This window comes from Pantherophis guttatus, chromosome 4 (genome assembly GCF_059756535.1).
Source record: "Pantherophis guttatus breed Tessera chromosome 4, ASM5975653v1, whole genome shotgun sequence".
Taxonomy (NCBI): domain Eukaryota; kingdom Metazoa; phylum Chordata; class Lepidosauria; order Squamata; family Colubridae; genus Pantherophis; species Pantherophis guttatus.
The window spans coordinates 44,785,522-44,808,623 of record NC_142066.1 but is presented as its reverse complement, the minus strand read 5'-3'; the positions used below and the strand labels follow the sequence as shown (position 1 = coordinate 44,808,623).

Sequence of the window (23,102 nt, the reverse complement as noted above, 5' to 3'; positions counted from 1 at the left end):
ATCTTTAAATATGCAGCTATCTACTTTAAATTAAGAATGCTATAATACAACAGATCCAATAAACACAGAATCAGTAGCTTGGCAAATGTGCTCCTTAACATCATTTTGCCACAATCCAGGAATTTAGAACGTAAGTATGCCAGGTCCGTGGTAAATAAAGCCCCCCTCATCTGCGATCTTGTTCAGGAGGGGGGAGTGGACCTGGCGGGTATTACAGAGACCTGGTTGGGCCAGGAGGGGGGGTCCCCCTCGTTGAAATGTGCCCACCCGGTTTTTGCGCATTTCATCAGCCAAGGTCACAGTGGAGGGGCGGGGGGATAGCGGTTGTCATTAAAGAAGGTCTTGGGCCGAGGGAGGTCACTGTGCCTCAGACTGCCGGATGTGAGTTCCTCCTTGTGAAGTGGGGTCATGGGGTACAAATGGGCATGCTGATGCCCATGCGTACCTAGTTCCCTACCACTTGGCGGCAGCCCTGCCCGAGCTGCTCAGTGTTATAGCCGTGGTGGCGGTTGATACCCCCAGGCTTATGGTCATGGGGGATTTTAACTTGCCATCCGTTGGTGAGATATCTGAGGTGGCTCGGGAGTTCATGCTTCCATGACGGCTATGGACCTGACCCAGTTAGCTCATGGCCCTACTCACACGGGGGGAAACACGCTGGACTTGGTTTTTGTCTCTGGTCAGTGGTTGAGTGATCTTGAGATAGGGAATATAGCGACTGAGCCCTTGTCATGGTCAGATCACTCCCTCCTTCGCTCTGACCTTCGAACCACCACACTCCGCTGCAGGAAGGCAGAACCGATGAGATGGTACCGCCCCAGGCGCCTGATGAAACCTGATAGGTTCCAGATGGAGCTTGGGCCATTCCCTGAGGCTCTGGCTCATGCCTCGACTGAAGACCTAGTGGCCGCCTGGGATAGGGCGGCCACTGGAGCTTTGGATCGGGTCGTGCCTTTGCAGCCTCTGACCCGGCACCGGTCTCACCTGGCTTTTTGGTTCACCGAGGAGCTGAGGGAGATGAAGCGCCGGAAAAGACACCTAAAGAGCAGTTGGAGGGCCAGTCTTTCTGATTCCAACCGAACACTGGTAAGATCTCATATTAAGACTTACCTAGTGGCAATAAAAGTGGCAAAATGTAACTATTTTGCCACTCTTATTGCAACATCAGATAATCACCCGGCCACCCTGTATAGAGTGTCCAGTTCCCTTCTCCACCAGGGAGTGCGGGAGGACCCCTTGGAGGGCAGGGCCGAGGATTTTGTGCAGTATCTGTATGACAAAATCGCTCAGATTCGGGAAGACTTGGACTCTGACTGGGTAGATTCAGGAGGAATGATGGAGGCAGGTCTTCAGCATATTATCTGGGAAGAGTTTGATCCTGTGACTCCCGAAGGCGTGGACAGGATTCTGGGTAGACTGAGGGCAGCCACATGTTTATTGGACCTGTGTCCCTCCTGGTTGGTGCTGGCCTCTCAGGAGATGACACGAGGCTGGCTCCAGGGGATTATAAATTCTTCATTGAGTGAGGGTGACTTTCCCTCTGCTTTGAAAGAGGCGGTAGTGAGGCCTCTCCTCAAGAAGCCTTCCCTGGACCCGGCAGTGTTAGCAAATTATCGTCCAGTCTCCAATCTTCACTTTGTGGCGAAGGTTGTTGAGAGTGTGGTGGCGCGACAGCTTCCCCAGTACCTGGATGAAATGGTTTATCTGGATCCGTTCCAGTCGGGCTTCAGGCCTGGGTACAGCACGGAAACGGCATTGGTCACGTTGGTTGATGATCTCTGGAGGGCTCGGGACAGGGATTGTTCCTCTGTCCTGGTCCTATTAGACCTCTCAGCGGCTTTTGATACCATCGACCATGGTATCATTCTGCACCGGTTGGAAGAGTTGGGGGTGGGGGGCATCGTGCTGTGGTGGTTCTCCTCCTTTCTCTCCGACTGGTTGCAGTCTGGGTTGGCAGGGGGGCAGAGGTCGACCCAGAGGCGCCTTATATGTGGGGTGCCACAAGGGTTGGTCCTCTTGCCCCTTCTGTTCAACATTTATGTGAAGCCACTGGGTGAGATCATCCATGGTTTCGGGGTGAAGTACCATCAGTACGCTGATGATACTCAGTTGTACATCTCCATCCTGGACCACCCCAATGATTCCCTTGAAGTGATGTCCGGGTGCCTGGAGGCCATGCGGATCTGGATGGGGAGAAACAGACTCAGGCTCGACCCATCCAAGACCGAGTGGCTGTGGTTTCCGGCGTCCCGATATAGTCAGTTGGTGCCATCACTGACTATTGGGGGTGAGTCATTGGCCCCCACGGAGAGGGCTCGCAACTTGAGTGTCCTCCTGGATTCACGGCTGTCTTTAGAATAGCATTTGACGGCTCTGGCCAGGAGAACTTTTTATCAGGTTCGCCTGATTCGCCAGTTGCATCCCTTTCTGGATCGGGACTCCTTACGCACGGTCACTCATGCCCTTCTCACTTCCCGCCTGGACTACTGTAATGCTCTCTACATGGGGCTCCCCTTGAGGAGCACCCGGAGGCTCCAACTGGTTCAGAGTGTGGCCGCGCGGGTGGTTATGGGAGCGATGTGGCGTTCCCATGTAACACCTCTCCTGCGCGAGCTGCACTGGCTCCCGGTGATCTTCCGGGTGCGCTTCAAGGTTTTGGTTACCATCTTTAGAGCGCTCCATGGCTTAGGACCTGGGTACTTATGGGACCGCCTTCTGCCACCAGTAGCCTCTCACCGGCCAGTACACTCACACAGAGAGAGGCTCCTCAGGGTGCCGCTGGCCAAACAGTATCGACTGGCGGCCCCCAGGGGGAGAGCCTTCTCTGTGGGGCACCTGCCATCTGGAATGAGCTCCCCCCCCGGAGATACGGAGGATTTACGCACCTTCCGCCATGCCCTCTAGACCTTTTTATTTCAGCAGGCTGGCCTGGCCTAACTTCCCTTTTAAATTGTAAATTGTAAATTTGTTTTAAACCATTAGGGGTGTTTTAATTTGTTTTGGGCCAAACTATTTAATGGGTTTTTATATTTTGTCTTTTAAATTTTGTAGTTTGTGTGTTTTATCTTTGGCTGTTCACCGCCCTGAATCCTTCGGGAGTAGGGCGGTATATAAATCCAATAAAATGAAAATGAAAAAAGTACAGCGTGTAAATAGTTAGCAGACCTTTCCTATATTGGAAAAGCTAATTATTTACCTATAACTGGAATTCTTTGAGTGTCACCTATGGATTTATACTTACAAGTATGATCCTGGAAAAAGGCTGCTTAGAATCTACCAGAGTCCCACCTTCCTTGATATGTGACTAGAGATTGCCCCTTCTGGAATACTCCGTTCCTGTGAGATCCACACGGCAGGAACACAGACATCACCAACACCATGAGGTAGGAGGGCAAGATGAATGAATTCACAGATGATCACTTGAAGTATTTTAGCTGCAAAAATTCTCATTACAGTTTTGCAATTCAACAGAAGGGGTGATGATGGTATTTAATTTATTATATGAAAAGTCTCATAGTCATAAAGTGATTTTTTAAAAAGGACTGCTTTCTCTGTATTCCTGTGGTAGGAAAGGCAGAGATAATAACACGGACTGCAAGTAGCTGCTAAGCCAAAATAACTGTTTGGCAAAGTTCAAATATTCAAAAATCTTCCATGAAGGAAGATTTTATTTTTGTGCAATTTGACAAAGGTTTTAAACCTAGTTGCGTAAAAAGCTCTTATAAAGGCCCTGTAACAAGCCAGGAAGACCTCCTTTAGTTTGGCTGTCAAGATTTTGAGACAAGATCAACCTCAGTGTTTATTTATTTTGTGAGTTATATCCAGTCTTTTGTTCAGGAGCTGTAGTGGAATGCTAACTAGCAATAAAATATTGTTGAGACTCTTCACAAGTGATTCTGGTTGCTTTTGCCTGACATTAATTTCAGCTCCTCTTGATCTCTCTCTCTAGCCTAGTTGAAGAGTCTACCACAGGAGCTCAAGGTGCCTACATAATGCCCCCTCCATTTCCCCCCCAACAGCCTTTGAGATACGTTTGATTGAAAGAAATATAGACTGACTAGAATTTGGGTGTCTGCACTCCTGGACCAATATCTTAATCAATACGTGGCACAGCTCATGTATTGATTAAGGCACCTGGTACAGAAAACAGCTGTGACCTGAAGTCTCCATTCATGAGTGAGTGACTAGGTACAGTTGAGCTGGTCAATCAGAACATTTATGGTCTATTGTCTACAGCAGAGGTCTTCAAACTTGGCCGCTTTAAGACTTGTGGACTTCAAGTCCAAGACCCCGGGTCTATAGTATGCCAAGATAAAAATGAAATGAGGAATACAACAGAGCCACATCTATAAAGTGAGATGTAAAAATGAAGCAGATTTTACATCAATGCTCCCAGAATAGAATAAGCTCCTTGGAAGAAGGATTCCCTTCTTAGATATAGAAGTATCAGTAATACCAGAGAGGGAAACACAAAGGTACAGCCAAGCCTTGATAAGATTATCTAGGTTAATTATTGACACAAAGTTGGAGAAAGATACAAAATTATGTGATAACTGAATTTAAAGGGAAGGTGTGCATGTAAAGAGCAAATCTGAAGATGGGTGAAACATAGAAATAGTTGGAAGTCAACATAGTCCTTCCTCCTGTTGTTGAGAAGGTAAACATGGTAGAAGGAAAGTGATTGTCCTGGAAACATAGACATTGCTCCATCAGATTTCAACAAGGAACTTCACCAAAGGCTTTTTGGAAATTCAAATATACTGTTCTGATGGAATTATCTTCATCCACGTGTATATGAACACTTTCAAAATCTCAAAAAAGTTTGATCACACATGATTTAATTTTGTAGAATCCATGATTTTTCTTCAGAAACACTTATTCCAGCAATTTACTAACACACTAACCTAACCAGCCTGTAATTCCTTGGGTCTTTCCAGGTCCCTTTTTAAAAACTAATGCCACATTGACTATCTTCCAGTTCTCAAGCACTTGAGAAATATTACCCAAGCAACCATTTTTAGATAGATTGTGAAGCTAATAATTGCCCTGCCAGTTCTCATTATAGGACTAGTACAAGATTCTACAGAGTTACCATCATCTGCTTCCTACTTACAAAAGGAATCTCAGATCTTCTTCAGTAAGACTTCTTGGATGGATTTTATGTATAAGCAATAGAGGAAAATAGAGATGACAGAACTGCTTCATTTTTTTATTTCTTTACTTGCTTGTAACTATGAGATGGGGAACATATATCAATGAAAGGGGACTGGAAGAGATTTGATGGGAGGCTGCCAGTTCAGGCACTGGGTGAAAAAATGGGCAGGACATAGGCTGACTTCCCTTACTTTCAGGTGGCCTCCTAAATTGGGAAGTCAAAGTAGGACACCAACCTAAAGGCAGTGCCTTGTAACTTCAAATTCAGCTGCTCCTAAAATATGCTTATCTAGGATTTAATCCTGAATGACAGCACTGACCTGCTTTATGGAGATCTGGCTGAGTGAAGACGAAAGAAATACCTTCTTATTATAGAGACATTTGGAATCTCCATTTCATCATTCCAAGTTTGTTTTTAGGAATTTCACCCTTTTTACAGCCAAAAGATAAAATTCAGGAAATGCTAGGAGTCTGAACATAGCTGAAGAAGCTATAATAGTTTTAGAATCTGCTGCTTAATAACTTGTCCCAAAGACTGGCTCACAAATGGATGAATTATTGCGATGAGTCTGTTTAGCAAATGTTTGCAGGGTAGACAGCAGTGTGCTGCACATTCTTTCTGAAAGCAGAATGGATAAAGACTGCCCGTCCAAAGAAGGAATTGTATTTTCTTCTCTGCCAGACTTAGCCTAGCAAGCAAAAGAAATGGAAGCTTGTCACTTGATCTTCCTTTCCATTGACAAACAAGTCAATCAACAACTATTAAGCACAATAGCTAAAGGAACTTGAAAGTTCAGAGGCAACACCCAGATACTAAAGACAAACAATATCCGGTTAGTTCCATCAAGACCCGATAGTGGTGAGCTTTCAGGCCTTGATCTGCTATGGATAGAAACTCTGGCCTAATTCAGCAACGTACTTTTACAGGAAGTGGATAGCAATATGCTCAACCTTTATACAGCTATTTCAACAGCAGGAGAATCCCCTTCAGTTCACTGCTTATTCTGCAGGCAGAAGATACAGTTCTTGGTCTGTTTGTGCCTCTACTTACCTGTTAGATTGCTCACCAGATTGGTTCATAAGGCTATCTACAGATTCTGTTTTCTAATGACCAGTCCAATTATTCTCCTTTGTGGGTACAATTCCCACAATTCTAAAGGAGGAGGAAGGAAAGTCCTTATTTAGGAAAATTGTTGCTATATTCTCAACTGATATTAATAACAATTGGCTAGTGTCCAATAGTTGATACTTAGTCAAAGTAAAAACGCAGTGCTCCAGCTGCAGCTCTCAGATGAAGAGATTATCTTGATCTTTCCCAGTTTCAGTTTAAATTTCAATATAGCAAGCAAATGTGCCCTTGAACATGTTGTTGAAAAACAGAACCAGAAAAAAAAAAGATTCTGGAAATTTCAGCAGTTTTTGACCATGACCGTGTTATATTGTACTGAAGATATGGGAGGTCTTCAGTTATTCTGTATTTATCTTTCTGGATGTAAACAGAAAACGAAAGACAATTTTCTCTATACTTTGTGAAGCAACCTGGGAGGTTCTATCTTCAAGGCTCTATCTTGTCTCCACATTATTTAACTTCTAATAAAGTAACTAGGAAAGATTATTTGCAGGTTTGAAGATAGTTGTCGTCAGTATGCCAAAAGCACTCAGGTTATTTTTCCTTTTCTGTGAATTCAGAGTTGGACATCTCCAAATTCCCACTGTCTCTATACAAAGATCTCCTAAATAAATGGACAGGAGAGTTCAGGGAGCAGTTTAGAGAGCAGTCCATAGCAAATTAACAATTTTCTTAATAAATAAATGATTTAAACCATAAATTTATATTTCCTGAGGAAAAAAAACCAAGAGGAAGTATTCGCCTTTAAAATGATGTGCCTTTACAAAACCAATGAATAAACACCAGTATGAGTTACAAAGCTTGTAGCACATTTGTCTTCCTATCTTAGAACATTCAGACATATATTTGCAGTATCCCTTGAAAAAGAAATCAGAAGACTGGAGGAGTAAGTGCTCACAATTTAACTTGTAAGAGAAAATGAAGTTTTATCTATTCAAAGGAAGGAGACTCTACAATAGAAACCAATAGTAGAAACATCATTTCATAAGGAAGACAATCTAACAAAGGAAGAAGCCCAATGAATGTGAATGTGAAACAGATGCAGGTGATAGACAAGATACTCTGCACCACTGGACTTTCGAAATTGTTAGTCTTTGCAGAAGATGAGGTAAGAGAAGTACATTGATGAAACATACCAACCATCTAGGAGAGTAACAGATTCCTGGTTAGATGATCTCCAAGATATCATGTCTTCCAAAAACAAATCATAGATCTTTCAGAGGCATGAAGTTGTAATAACAAGAGACTTCAATTATGCCACCAGATTCTTGAAAACAAATGTGTTCTTTAGACAAAATTCTTAACTTATCTTAATGATAAATCTACCTCATATATGTATTTTCCTCCAAGCAAAACATTCCCAATACTCTTATTTGTGGGATATCATTGCAGCTGAATTACAGCTAGGAACTGTATAGATGATAATATCATAGTACCATAAAAGCAATATACTGTGTACTTACATAAAAGTTCATCCACCATGGATGCATATGCATAAAATTTACAAAACCACTCCCAAACTGTGAATAAAACCACTTAAAATGGACAAGGTCTGGTCAGTATTTTCCAAGTGCGAAAATGGGAAAAGCTGGACAACAAGATTTTGGACAGCTAAGGCTACTTATGTATCAGCTGCCAAGTTCTAGTTTTCATTCTGATTGAATTACAATTGCTTATTGGGAAATTCTAATTCTTCCACTGTCCCTATAATAATGAAAATAAGTTTGTAAAACCTTTAACTATTTGTAATCCTGCAATACTGCGACCTATAGTATGGACTGATTCCTATCTAAATCCTATTAATGAAGCGTTTCTGATAATTTAATGAAAATAAACAGATAAACAACAAACAAAAAATCCAATTCTTCACTAAACACACTGAATCAATATTTACTGGCCTTTTGTGAGCATGCAAAGCTTAAGATTTAATAACCAGTAGTACTTGTGCCTATTGAACAATACCTGCAGGTATTTTGGCATTCCTCTTTAGACTGTCCTACTTAAAATGCTTGATTCAAATCATGCTATAGATATCAGTTAGCTTAAGGTTAGAGTTTTGCTTTGGCTTTTGTAAATGCAGTTTCTTCTGCTACATCCATTCAATTTGATGAATTTGTGTGTTTAGGATTATTGTCATGACAAAGGAATCATATTTGTTTCAAGTTTACCTTTTAGACAATTACCCTGACATTCTCCTGTAGAATTTACTGATCCAATCCATTAATTAATTATTCAGTTAGGAAAATGACAATGGACAAAGTTGTCATAGCTGGGTACAAAAACAGCAGTGAAATACCTCTATTTCCTTGCTTCTTATACCTTTTCCAAACAATTTCTATGTACTGTATATATCTGAAAAAACTCTATTGGTAAACGCATACACAGCAACAAAATTATTATGGTTCCCAGCATTTCTGCCAGAGGTTTAATTTGGATTTGGTATTTCTGTCCACTTATCAAGTCCCTCCCAAACATCTTGGATTATTAAAGATTCTTTGTAAAACACTAATAAAGATGGCCTTTATTCCAGTATTAAATTTAATTATGATGCTTATCACATCAATAACATTCCAACAGAAGATAATATTTGTAGCTCAGGACTAAACTGGAGTTTTTGGTGCTCTCTGAGCTAGCTGTTTGCTTACAAATATTTCATTACCCAATGAAATTGATAAGGTTACCTAGTTTGGTAATGAAATATCTGCAACCAAGCAACCAAGCTAACAGCATTACGAACTACATCAATAACATTTTTTGCTTGATAAACTCAGAAGAATTAGCCCCTTGATTCAAGATGGATTGTGTACATATAGCATTAGCAAAAATTAAGTAATTTCCTTTTGCCAGGAATGTTCATTAAAAATGAAAAATATTCAAAAGTTCTAAACATGTAAAAAAAATGGGAAAAGATGGTTCCCTAAATTAAATCCACAAAGTCATTATTTCAAACTTTATATTTCAGCATGCCTTCTATAATAAGTAAAATTAAACAATATCAGAATTGGGAGGAAAAATAGGACCATTTTAAAAAATACATGATGGACCTATTTAGAAAACAATTAGAAATAAATACAGGGAACATGTCTCATTCATGGTTTCAAATACATCAAGTTGCATTTAGCTGCAATCCAAGCTGTTAGAACACACACATATAGACTAAAGCTATGACTAAATCTGAAATTTGGCTAAATCCACCATCTAAGACAAGGGTGTAAAACTCAAGGCCCGGGGACCAGATCTGGCCCGTGGGGTACTTAGATCTGACCCACGGGGCCGTCCTGGAAACCGTGAAGGATTGGCCTGCGGTGCTTCTGCCAGCAAAAATTGGAGCTCCTTTTTTGCTGGCAGAGGGTTGCAGGAGGATGTGGGAGCCAAAAATGGAGCACAGATGCCTGTTTTTGCTGGCAGAGTGCTTGGGCTACCACAGGCGCCCCCCAACACAAGTGACATCGAGCTGGCACGGCTACCCTGGCCTCTGGAGGTCAAATACAACCCTGATGTAGCCCTCAATGGAATCGAGTTTGACACCCCTGGTCTAAGAAGACAAAGGAAAAACATTAATAAAATTACAACACTTTGAAGATAAAGTTTTAGAATGGGTTGACAACAATATAGGAATTAAATATAAAACATATCTACTATGATTTATGCTTATCCAACTGCCATAAAAAGGAAGGAAATTGGTTTTAGCAAAAATAAAGGAAAATTCATGGAAAGCATTTTATAAACGTTATTTAATATCAAAGAAATTTAACATGGTAAATTCTAGTGTAAATTTCTAGTGTAATGGAGGAAATGTAAAGTAATAGATACATATTGTAGAGGCCCAACTGTTTGGGACTAAAATCTTTATTAAAGTAAGACAAATTGCAACTGAGAATATTAAATCCAAACCTAACTTTATTAAACTTTTTGATAATCCAAATGATACATTAGAGTAGTTTTTAGATGGTGTTATTAATTGCAGCCATAGAGGTGGTATGTGTGGAACACAGGGAAGAATTTCAGTACCTCCATATGGTGGCAAATACGTTGGAAAACCACTCTAATGCAAAAGCTACCCAATAAAAGATATCAATATTATAAAAATATGGTTGAGAGTTTAAACATATTTTCACCAGTCCAAATGAATAACTAGTAGGCACTTCCAGTTTCCTAGATCAGTTAATTAAGCAAGGCTAGATACATTTTGCATTCTTCACTGTATTGTAAATAAAATATTTAAAATGCAATCTGAATAAATTTTGTTGAAAAAAATTAAATACATATACTGTATATGGCTTCATTTATTCTAATTTAGATCAAAAGTTCAATTTAAGACCGTTATGCTAAATTGACATTAATAATTTTATTTGATTATTGTATATTAAATTGTACATTTTGATACCTTATTCATATATATTTAAACTCATTTTTCAGTGTCCCATTGTAATTTTGTTAATAAAACATATAACTTATAGACCTTATTATGTACAGCAGAAAATACCTATTATGACAAAAGTGAAAGCACTACTTACATTCTGTTTTGTTACTATTATAAACTTTGCACGTTATGTCACCTTTTCCTGTATTAATACACCTAGCAAAGAACAAAATCTTTGTATTTTTAATGAACTTGGGAGAAAACAAAAATTCTTGCCAAGGTTTAGTCCTTACTTTTTATTTTAATTAAACAAGCATGCATAATTGCATCATAAGAGCATTCTTAAATCTGTCCTATTATTGTTTTGTCGTCTTTAGCTTTTTAGAGTTTATATTCTTTTGGCATGATTTCTTTCACTTTGACCTGATTCTTTTTATAAAATAACATCTTCCTGCCTTATCCATAATCCTTATTTCTGTTGTTCAACTATATTAGCGCTATTTTTCAATGTTGTGTTTTTTTAAAAAAGAAAAAGCCTTGAAATTTAATATAAGAATTTAAGCCTCCTAAAAGCAATCTAAACGTTAAAACATTTTATTCCTGGAGTATTACACAAATTGTGTTCAATAAACAATAGGTATTTTCTCTTAAGAAAATACTAATGCGTGAAAATGTACTTGCAAGGACTGGGAGACTGTCCTGCTTTGATAGGAGATTCCGCATATTTTTAATATATCCAAAACATAACACAGTTTTTGGATTACAGATTCAAACTAAATAATATACCATAAATTATAATGGTAAAATCTTTGTATATTGTATATTGAATTGTATATTGTATGTACTCCTTTTGCATGCAGAAACATTTTTTCTATTGCAGCATATCCACGGTATTCATTATTCAGAGGGCTAGATGTAAGATAAAAAAAAGAGAACCTTTTTCCCCACCATGGCCATAACAACAACTATGCAGTTCTCCACATTTGTATCAAATATTAAATGTACAGAATTCAATATGCAAATATTTACCTTAATCTAAAAACCACTTGCAAGATCTATAAAACGACATAAAATAGGTGGTTTTGGAGCCTAATGAGGGTAAGAAATACACTCCTTTACTTTACAAATTTCCAGCACCAACTTCAATACTGAAACAAATTACTGATACAACATATTCTAGTCATCTAAAAAGAAGAATGTCTTCATGGCTTTAGTGCTTTCAACCATGTTGGAAAATATCACTTGGTCCAGAAAAATTAACAAGAAAAGTGTGCCTTCATGGAATTATCAATGCAATTTTATACATCTCTATTCAGAGTCCTATGGGCCTTACTTAAATACAGAAGCGTAGTTGAACTTGTAATCGATAAATATGCATGCAAGCACACATACACATGAAGACATGCAACTGAAGAAATAAGCTACAGTTTACAAAAGCTTATGCCTTTTAATAATATTTGTTAGTCTGAAAATTTGCTTTCTTATTCCTTCTGATTTTTGACATAAATATACAATAAAAGGGTATGTAGCACCAGTTCCACAAAACAAGGCCCTGGTATAGCATGAAATCATGTCAGAACATAATCACTACCTTCTTTCTTACATGACCTTGCAATGTTAAACTTCTATCAGTAAATTTAGCTATATTTCAAATTTCAATAACAAGGGAATGGAGGGAAAATTTAACAGTTGGCAGCATCATGTTCCTCTCCTATGGAGGTTTGCCAAAGTTCAAGCTACAATATGTTGCCTAGAACACTTGAGAAAATCAACACAAGGCAAACTCCTCCAATGTAAATTTTATTTAAAAAACATTTCTTTTCAACATGTATTATGCAGTAAGACTTTAGATGTCTTAGAACATGAAAGTTTTTAGTTTATTGTGGAAGAGTACAGGGGGAAAATGCTGCCATATTTTAGATGACAATTGTAACTTGAGTCACTGCAGTGTAAGGTTTGTATTTTGTATCTGTATCTGTAAGATCTGAAGCAAAAGAAAAACAAGAAAGCCTAGATACCTTCTGCACCTGGTCAGCTGGGTCCATAGAATATTAGCAGGCAGAAATGGAAATGGATCAGGGAGACACCCACGCCGGAGACAGCAATGTCACCTGTAATATCAAACCTTTAACAAAAGAGAAAGGTGTTAAGAGATTTTAAAAATAGAAAAAAGTGGGAAAACTGCAAACTAACTAATTGCTACATACTACGCAACCAGTAAAAAAAAAAAAAGGCAAAAAACCGCATATAATTTGTAGAAAATGTATTCAGGGAAAAATAGGACAAAGATTTTGAAAATCAAGCTCTAAAAAAGCTGGGGGCAGGGGAACAGTTACTTAATGAATAAGAAAGAAAAACAGCTATTGTTTTTTTTTTTTTAAAGTATTGTCAGAGCTTTATTAATTGCTACTGGGCCACTGTATATTAGAGTAAGATAAAGTGTACACATGTGGGTGTTAAAATGGCACTGAGGCAATATTCTGGAAGTTCTCTATGAAAATAGCAAACATATAGCTTAGCAGCATTGCTTTGGACTGTTCTGAACTGAAGAAAACTAGATGATGCTCAAGTAATATAGCCTTCCTGGGGAAACATTTAGCTCCAAAATAGAAAGAATCAGGCTGAATAGAGAGAAGGCAAAGGCAGTGAGTCAACATCTAAAGAAGTGAAACATTTCAAAATACATGCACAAGAATGAAGAATTGCTTTTTAAAGATTTTAAGAATTTGAGTCAATTATTAATATAATTAAATATGCCACCAAATATATTAATTTACAGCAGGAGAAAACAAGTGGGAAATTCCTTTCTTTACAAAAGGTATTCTTTTGATCTCATACATATTTCCTATCAACACAGTGAAATACGTGAAATACAGCAACCCTTCCACACCAATATCAACAGGCAAGGCAACACCAATACCTTAGAAAGGTAGCAGTTAATATTCTATACCAATCAGACATCTTATAAAAAGTCAGATGTATTATATTTAGCATATATATGTGTGTCCTTTTAGGATGCCATAGTCAGAAATCAGAATATTTTAAAATATTCATATTAGAACACAAACCAAGCCAACATGAGACAAACGTTATTTAGACAAAAGCATTCCAACTTCATAATCAATGTGCCAATCTGACAATGAAATGGATACATGCTCTCAAATTAACTCAGAGAGCCAAAGTTAGAACTTGTCAAGATTCCACTTAACATAAAGATTATTAGCTCTAACAATGGCTACTATACTATGTTAACTTCATATAAGTATGCAACTAAAATAATAATGCACATATCTATGATAGATTCAGTAGGTATATGCATGCCTGAAATCTCTAGAATCAGGACTAGCAGAAAATATATTTTATTTGTAGATTCTTAAGTTAAAATATCTGTAGTATTTGAATTTCGAGTTTCTGGAGTCACAGGCTATAGTCTTAAGTCATGCAATTCTACAGAACATCCTTCTCAATGGCTGCAGTTATTATTTGGTAGCATTTGCACCAATTTCACCATCACCATCACCAAATCCTACACACTAGCTTTAGACATAATATAGATTATTTACCAGTAGTCCTCCATTTATGACCATAATGGTGCCTGTTCATAACAGTTGTAAAGCAGGAAACCACATGATTGGGCTCATTTTTATTACCTTTTTGTAGCAGTTGTTAAACAAACGTCATAAAACAAACCTATTGCTCACTATGCAGTTTTTGACAGAAACTGGAAGTAATTGCTGGTTTTCAGTTAAACATAATAAATTGTGTCATTATCAAGGGATCTTCAAACTATAAATAAAGACTGATTATTGAGCACCCAGAATGTGGTCATGTGGCTGCGAGAGGCGGCCATCAGAACTGGATTATAAATACATGGGGAGGGGAATGTCCAGTGTAACTTCAAGATGCCACTAAGCAATCCATCATAAATTGAGGATTACCTGTAGTTTTCTTCACCAGGAATTCCTGGTGAATATGGTCTATTGCAAAAACTTCTTGCACTAAAGGTAAAGGTAAAGGTAAAGGTTCCCCTCGCACATATGTGCTAGTTGTTCCTGACTCTAGGGGGCGGTGCTCATCTCAATTTCAAAACAGAGGAGCAAGCGCTGTTCGAAGACCTCTCCGTGGTCATGTGGCTGGCATGACTAAACGCCAAAGGTGCATGGAATGCTGTTACCTTCCCACCAAAGGTAGTCCCTATTTTATTACTTGCATTTTTTACGTGCTTTCGAACTGCTAGGTTGGCAGAAGCTGGGACAAGTAACTGAAGCTCACTCCGTTACGCGGCACTATGGATTCAAACCGCTGAACTGCTGACCTTTTGATCGACAAGCTCAACATCTTAGCCACTGAGCCACTGCGTCCCTAGTTCTTGCACTAAGCAATATGCTAATAATCACTGAATCCTGGCAGGTACCACTCAACCTTCTGAGTTACAATACCAGCATTCCAAGGGACAAGGTAAACAAGTATGCCTAGGATAACAAAGAGTAACAGAGTGTAAGGTCCTGCCTCATCAGCCTTCTCAAGAAAGCAGAACTCTTGAAACAATTATCATTTCAAAAGGAACTTTTATTGAAAGACAGTGATAGCAAAGGAGATGCAGTATCTGAAGTTTCCCCCTTTAAGAGTTAGGTTAAACCACTACAAGCAAAGCCCCTTCTAATGTCCAGTTCAATATTGAGTCAATCTCAGGGTGCGAAGATGTTTTGAGAACCTTGGGTAGAGAAGATGATAACTGTCAGTTCCCAAGCGCTTCAGTTTCGCTTTCTCCGGTGGTGAGATAAAGCAGATGGTTCAAAGCACATTCTTTTCTCTCTCCCTAACATGACCCGAGACACATTCCTTCCCCCCTCCCTATTTTCCACAAGGTACAGCAAAGCAAAGCAAATGAAACCCCATGCAAAGAATCCCCCCAAACCTCCCTCCTCCCACCAGAATGGCAGTGTCCCAATAGGGAACTATGGGACCTGACACAGAGATTATTTAGCATAGGCAGTCATAGGATTTCAGTTTTCATTCCCTATTCAACTGTCAAAAGGAACCACCTATAAAATTATTTTTTTGCTTACTTGGGGATAAAAAAAAGTTGATTAGTGCACTATTGGTTAGCAATGTAAATTAGTTATCCAATAGGAAGCTCCTCACTTAGAAAAGTAATTGTTAGCTTCTATATAAGATAAATGATTCTTGGATTTCAGAAAATTCTCAGGCTTCTGCTGGGCCCACAACTAAACTTATGAGGTATAAGAAATCACATCCAAGATTTTAGTTTTTAGTAATAGACTAATATGGGAAACAAAGTACCTATATGAAATTCATAAGCTTTTAGTCTCTGTCATAGCATAATAAAGTGAATGTGATTAAAATACAAAGAATTAACAGTTAAAAGCTTGGAGAAAAATATGTGCACTTGCCATTTTCCTACATATTGGAGAATGGGAACCAAGCACAACTTCTTAGCAAGGGCAATCCATAGACTGAGAAGCCACAAAGGAGAATTTCCCATTTATCTATAAATCATGCTTCTACCAACTGAGGCATCTTCAGAAGAGCCTGTCTTGTTGGTCCAAATAACTAAGTAGTTTCACAACTCTGCTACATTAACAATAACTCTGGAATTGCACTCATCAAAATTACTAGTTCCAAATCCAGTGACAGCTGTTAGTCAAAAAGCACTCTGAAACTGCACACCTTCCCCCTCTGAACTTATCTCAAACATGCATCATTTATTTCCAAAATGTAGACTTATCTTTAACAACAACACTTTTGTCATGTCCAGATTTAATCTCAGCTTCTTCTCCCTCATCTAGCCATTATGAAGCTTAGGCAATCAAGTAATTGCTTCTATAGAGCTAGAAAGGAGGCTATACTAGAATTAGGCTTACAATCTTTTTGAACTGTTGCCTTTTGGCAGAAGATACAGAACAATTAAAACTCGGACCACACGTTTTCTGAATAGTTTTTATCCCAGAGCTATAATTGCACTCAACAATGAACTAAAGGGCCATCATCAATGAGCTGTTGGACAGCATTACTTTGGTCTGTTTTGTGGATGTTTGGGTGGTTTAGGGGTGGGGAATTGTGGTGGGTGGGAGTGTGTTTGGGAATTGTTATATGTGTTGGACCTGGTCTTTGGGTGTTAAGTAAATTTTGTTGTATGGGTATACTGTGTATACACGTACAATGACAATAAAGTTATTATTATTATTCTCATGTATATATCAAACAGCACAAAGTTAGGATCTTATGAAATACTGTGTAGGACAATTATGTAGGTATTAATTAATTGAAGACCCAGTTTGATCTAGCGGTTAAGGCACCAGGCTAGAAAGCATGAGACTATTAGTCCAAGTCCCACCTTAGCCAAGAAAGCAGGCTGGGTCACTTTAGCCCAACTCACCTCACAGGGTTGTTGCTGTGCAGAAAAATGAGGAAGAAGGTATGTTGGTATGTTTATCACGTTGTGATATTTGTAAAAATAATAAAAAACATACAAGGATACAAACAAATAAATTTTAAATAGAAATCACTGCTGAGGACAGAATTTTTGCATTGGACTAGAACCACTGCAAAAGAAGGCTCTCAATGCCCAATCAAACAGTCTAGAAGGATATCCTAGTTGACTGTATCAAAACCCACCAAAACGTCCTGTTAGTTCTAACAGGGTTTCACTCCCTTCTCTATTTCTAGCACAGATCATCCATCGAGGTGATCCAAGTAGTCTCAGTACCATAGGTCAGATGAAACAATGTTTGAGGTTGATCCAGAAAGCTGGAATTGAAGGACATCACTTTCTCAAGCAACTTCCCCAAGAATGGAATAAATGAGATTAGCCTGTAATTAGAAAATCTGGGTCAAGGAGAATTTTTAAAATAAATATGCTATAACTATTTCCTTTCAGCCGGCAGGAGAACATCATGCACTTAAAGAGGCACCTCACTTAACCATGGTCCTAATAGCCAACCCCTCACAAGCTGACTGAATCAGAAAGGAGAGTCAAAGGTTGATCAAGCTCTCATCATTCTGCCTTCACAATACGGACAAGCAGAAAGAATCAATATGAATAGGTTATCCCCAATCTGCTATCCTCCACAATTTCATCTTTTACATATACAATATAAAAACCGGTACATCATTTTCAAGAATTTTTGCAAGACTCTAGTACACTAATCAATTTCTCAAGTTTTTTGATCCAGAACAGCCAGTTCATCTTTTCTTGAACTTAATATAGCACCTTCCTACTGTAAATCTAGTACTCAGGCTGTGGGACAAGTCTATTTCTATGAAAATGTCACTTTATTTTAGGAAGTCTGGCTAATTCCCTTTGCACATCCTTATTTTATGAACTATTTTTACCTGAGCACAGTGGATCATCATTTAAGATGCTACCTTAACTGAGTTTAAGTATCATATTAAGTCAGGCAATCTCAAATTATGTGTCCTGAGCAAATTGAAGGGATTACAAATTGGGGGGAGGGGAGGCTTGAATACACAGTTATCCAAGCAAAACCTGAAGCAATTCTGACCAGTTCCAGTTTTGTATGTGTAAGCCTTTTGGCTTCTTTCTCCCTCCTGTATTGTCCAGGATAAATGCCTGTCAGCCCAGATCCGCAAAGTTTACACTACTCCATGTTCTCCCTAGTAAACACCCATAGAAGGTCTTAAAACAACAAGCTCCCTTTCATCTGATTCACTTTGCTTATTTCATTAGCAGTTATGTGGAGATATGGAGGTACAAAAAAAAAAAAAAGCTGTGATCCCAATGCTTAGCAACTGAGTTAAAAGGAAGCTGCATCCAAAGCAGAGGCATTAGCAGCAGTTTTGAGGGAGAGATGGGAAGAAAGCACAATGATGGCCCAATGGCAAACAATGGACTGTGACTATATCCAATTGATTTCCTGTGTTTAGGCTGAAAAATGAGTGTTCAACCCCAGTCTAATTTCTAGGAATATTAAACATTTATCACTTGAAATGCCCCATGTTTATTGTACTTTCCAGTGTACTGAGGTGCATCCTTCAATTTCAGATCAAATATCTCCACAATATAATTGTTCCTCATCCTCCACATACCTATAATTTTCCAGTGTCAAAGGGGATATATAATCCAAATGTAGGTCCAAAATGATGTAGGGGGGAGGGAGGGAAGGAAGGAGAGAGAATCCAAATAATGCAGTCACCTGCTTATTTCACCTTGTAACCTAGAATCTTGCTCCTTTTTTTGCACATTCACACATAAAACACACAACTAGACATCCAGGTCACAATAACACGCAACACTGTTCTAACTAGAGCTAACTCATTTTTAAAATGTTGGTGCTAACACTAAATGATAGCTATGATATCGGGCTAGGAACAAGGAGAACCAGGTTTCACTCTGACCTTAACCACAGAAACCCACTGGATGACTTTGGTACTCTAAGCTCAGCCTGTCTCACAGGGCTGTTGTGTAGGAAAATAATATGAGAAGATAACATTATGCACACCACCCTGAGCTTCTGAATAAAAGTTGGAATATAAGACTAATAGATAAATAAATCTGTTTGATAACTTTTTTTGAAGCTCAGATCTGACAGCCCTAATTCTTATTCACACCAAGACCCAACTATTTGGGACCATTCGACCTCAGGCAAATCTGTTAAATCTCTTGATGTAGCAAGGACGGTGTGCATTTTTTTTAAAAAATTTGATTTATATGCCGCCCTTCTCCGGAGACTCAGGGCGGCTTACAATGCATTAAGCAATAGCCTTCATACTTTTGTATATTTATACAAAGTCAGCTTATTGCCCCCACAAACTGGGTCCTCATTTCACCTACCTTAGAAAGGATGGAAGGCTGAGTCAACCTTGAGCCTTGGAGAGATTCGAACCAGCAGTAAATTGCAGGCAGCTGTGTTAATAACAGAGTGCTTAGACCACTGTACCAGCAAGGCATTCAGGCGAGAGGCGAATAAGTTCACAAGTGGCTGACTGAAGCGGGGGCAGATGTCCAGGAAGAGATCGGGGTGGAGATGCCATTCGGTGTTATCCACCGTGGTCCTGCTCAGGAAGTCCGTCTGTGTGTTTGACAAGCCCGCAATGTGTTCTGCCTTCAGGGAGAGAATGTTTGATTCTTCCCACTTCCCAACGCTTCCTCCATGAGGTGTCTTGATCGGGTACCGCCCTGGCAATTGACGTATGCTTTTGCCACGGTGTTGTCCGTAAGAACGAGGATGTGTCATCCCCGCACTAAGAGGTGAAAGTGTCATAGGGCCAGGTGGATTGTCCTCAGCTCCAACCAATTGATATTGTGGGCAAGGTCCTAGGAGGACCAGCGACCTTGCGCCACATGTTGGTTGAGGTGAGCTCCCCAGCCATAGAGGCTGGAGTCCGATGTGATGGAAATTCTCTGGAGTTCCCTGAAGACTGTCCCTTTGTCCAAGGCAGGGGACTGTTGTGACCCAGGCCCCAGTAAGTAGTAGGAAAATCAGTCAGTGAAAAAACAAACTTTATTCAAACAGCTGAGAATTACTTCATTCCCAGCGTCGTTCAACTAAATTAAAGCAAATTCCTCCCAACACAAATTCCTCAGTCCTATCACAAACCTTGATCCAATTAGGCAAACTGCCAAAGGCCTTTCCTGGCAAACATTCAGAAGTCACAGATACAAAAATAAATACAAGACGTAGATGAAGACGACAAAGCTACAAACGTTGTTTTCCGGCAAAGTCCAAATGCCCTTGCTAGTCTGTTTTAAGCCTTATCGGAGGGGCCAATCATCTCTTGGCCCTACTCCCGAGTTGTCCTCTTTGCTTGAGCTGCTCTTGCCTTCTGGCAGCTCTTCTCATGCGTGCATTAGGAATAGACTCCTCCTGTTCCTCTGCTTCACTACTATCAGTCTCTGGAGGCTCTGGAGTCTGCACCTCACTCCCAATGGCCCTGGTCCCATCTCTGCCTCTGACACAGAGCCCTCATCCGGGCCTTCCCCAGCCTCCAGGACTGGCCCATGTTCTTTCTCAGCCTCATCACTGTCTGACTCCACTGCCAGCTCTGCAGGCTGCTGGCAGACCACAACAGGGACGTCCATCAGTGGAGGGAACGTCGAACTGCTAGAGGGACCCACACTGGGGTCCGGGAGGTTGACACCTTGGCCCGTTGGAACCACAGCAGGAACCACTGGAGGTTCCGCAAGTGAAGTTGAGCCCAGGGCACAATTTGGAGGCATGACACTATCTTGCCTAGCAACAACAACAATGTGGCTAGGGGAACCTTGGGATTCCTTTGTATCTGGGCTACTAGTGTTCTGATGTCCTCCCTTCTGTCGTGGGAGAGAAAGACCTCTCCCGTCTTGGTATCTATGAGGGCGCCTAGATGTATTATGCTGGTCACAGGATTTAGATGGCTTTTTGGAAGGTTGACCAGAAAGCTGTGGTCTGTTGTGGCCTGCCAGCAGCCTGCACGGATTATTGCTGATCCCGACGACGAGGGGGCTGGTGTAGTGTCGTGCCAGCAGCCTGTGAAGCCAGCGCTCGAGTCGGACAGCGAGGAGGCTGAAGAAGATGTGGTGCCAGAGGCAGGGATTCAGCCAGGGCCTTCATAACCTCCAGAGGCTCCTTTAAGTGAAGAGGATGAAGTGGAGGAGCCTCTCCTCAATGCACGAGCACGCAGAGCTGCCAAAAGGCAGGAGTGGTTATTCAGGAGGAGGTCTCCTCAAGAGTAAGGCTTGGGGCTAATTTGCCACTCCCTTAGCCTATTTAAGTTTGCACACAGCGTGTAAAAAGCTGCAGGAAACAACATGTGTTCGTCCGTCCATTCGCTGATCATTGAATTTGAATTTTCTCTGCAAATCTGGCTTCTGGGCTTTCTGCCAACTCTAGTAAGACTCTACCTTATCAGTGGAATTTCTGACAGGTTGTTAAGAATGTTTTATTAACAGCCTGCATTTGCAAAAGACTGTATTTTGTACTAAACTGAGTTTTGTTCGGAGTTTGTGTGTGCTACATTCTTTGGGATCCATAGCTGGGGAAGAATATGGTCCCTTAAGGTGTTGAGAGTCAATTGCAGGTCCTCCTGAGCCCTTTGAAGGGAGGAGGCCTGAACTAGTATGTCATCTAAGTATGCCTGAAGCCGCACCAGGATTAACCGAAGGTGAGCGATCAGGGCAGCCAGAATTTTGGTGAAACAGTGCAGCGCCGATGCCAGTCCAAATGGCAGGGCAAGGTATTGTAGATGGCAGCCCGCATAGCTGAATTGCAGATACTTCCGATGCACATGGGCAATTGGAATGTGAAGATAGGCCTCAAAGAGGCCTATCGAGGCCAAGAAATCCCCCGGATTCCCTCGAGGATGGACTTGAGGGAACACATCATGAACCTCCTGTAGACCGGATGTTTAAATTCTTTAGGTCGAGGATCGCTCTCCAGCCCCCTGAACGTTTCAGTATCACGAAAATGTCTCCTCTGATCTTGTGGAACGGCCTCAGATCGGCCTTGATGTTCAGGAGGTGCTGGATGGCGTCTGATAGTCCTGAGGACCCAGAAGACTGTTGTGAGCGCCCACTGGTCTGCAAAGAGGCTCAATTGACCTCCTATGGGGGGAATGGAGGGGTCATTTCTGTTTGCGGAACTGGTGATTGCCAGCTCCGCGAAAGGGCTGCATTTTGGTTCTGATCTGGTGGCCTCTGTGCCGAAATAGCTGCTTGTCCTGTTGGCGAAACTGTCTTTGCGGGTAAGATCGCTGTTGGGACGACCTTCCTGAGAATTAAATCGAAAGGGCTGCCTCCGGGAGTACGGAGTAGCCCACCTGTCCGCCCTCCTAACTCCTGTCTGTGGAAGATAAGACATTGCGCTTGTCTTTATCCTCTAGAAGAGGGACAAGTGACTCCCCAAATAATTTGGTCCCCATGTAGGGGGATGCAGCCAGGGACTTGGCCCTGAAGTCTGCTGGCCAAGATTTGAGCCACAATAGCCTTCTGGCAGTGACCGCTAAAGCCAGGGCTCTGGAGCTGTATTTTGCAGCATTGAGAGTCGCTTCAGCTGAGAATTGGGTGGCGGCAAGGATCTTATTGAGGTCCTGGTGGAGCCGGGCCTTGGAGGGTGGTAATCTAGATTGAAGTTTTTGCAGCCATAAGATGGTGGAACGATTGAAGAAAGACGCTGCAGTAGCGGCATTAATTCCCCAGACGGCTGCCTGGTACATCTTTCTGAAAGATAAATCAAATTTCTTATCCTCGGGCCTTAGGTTTTCAGAAGGATCCCCTGCCGTATAAGGCGAAGAGGACAAGAGGGCCACTATTGGACCGTCCACGGATGGAACCTGCAAGAGCTGACCAAAGGTTGGTGCCATATTATAGTGCCTCCTATCTGTTCCACTGGGGATTGGAAGGGAGGCGGGAGTGATCCACTGGTTTTGTACGACATCGAGGAAAGTTTAGGTGCCGGGATATATAGTTGTTTAGACACTGGCTCCGAAAATATCCCA

At 40.7% G+C, this 23,102-nt stretch overlaps 1 protein-coding gene across 12 annotated transcripts in view; it reads right to left on the bottom strand.

Annotated features, from left to right (window-relative positions):
- Positions 1 to 23,102, bottom strand: part of SPOP (speckle type BTB/POZ protein) — a 126,211-nt gene that overhangs the window by 40,665 nt on the left and 62,444 nt on the right. For 10 of the 12 annotated variants that reach the window (XM_087892034.1, XM_060691571.2, XM_034415473.3 and 7 more), the window contains one exon: positions 12,665 to 12,771. The exons of 1 other annotated variant lie outside the window; for it this stretch is intronic. The gene's annotated coding sequence lies outside the window, so the exon portion shown is untranslated. Of the gene's footprint in view, positions 1 to 10,800; positions 10,858 to 12,664; positions 12,772 to 23,102 lie in introns of those variants that run through there. One more of the 12 variants, XM_087892037.1, reaches the window with a different exon arrangement.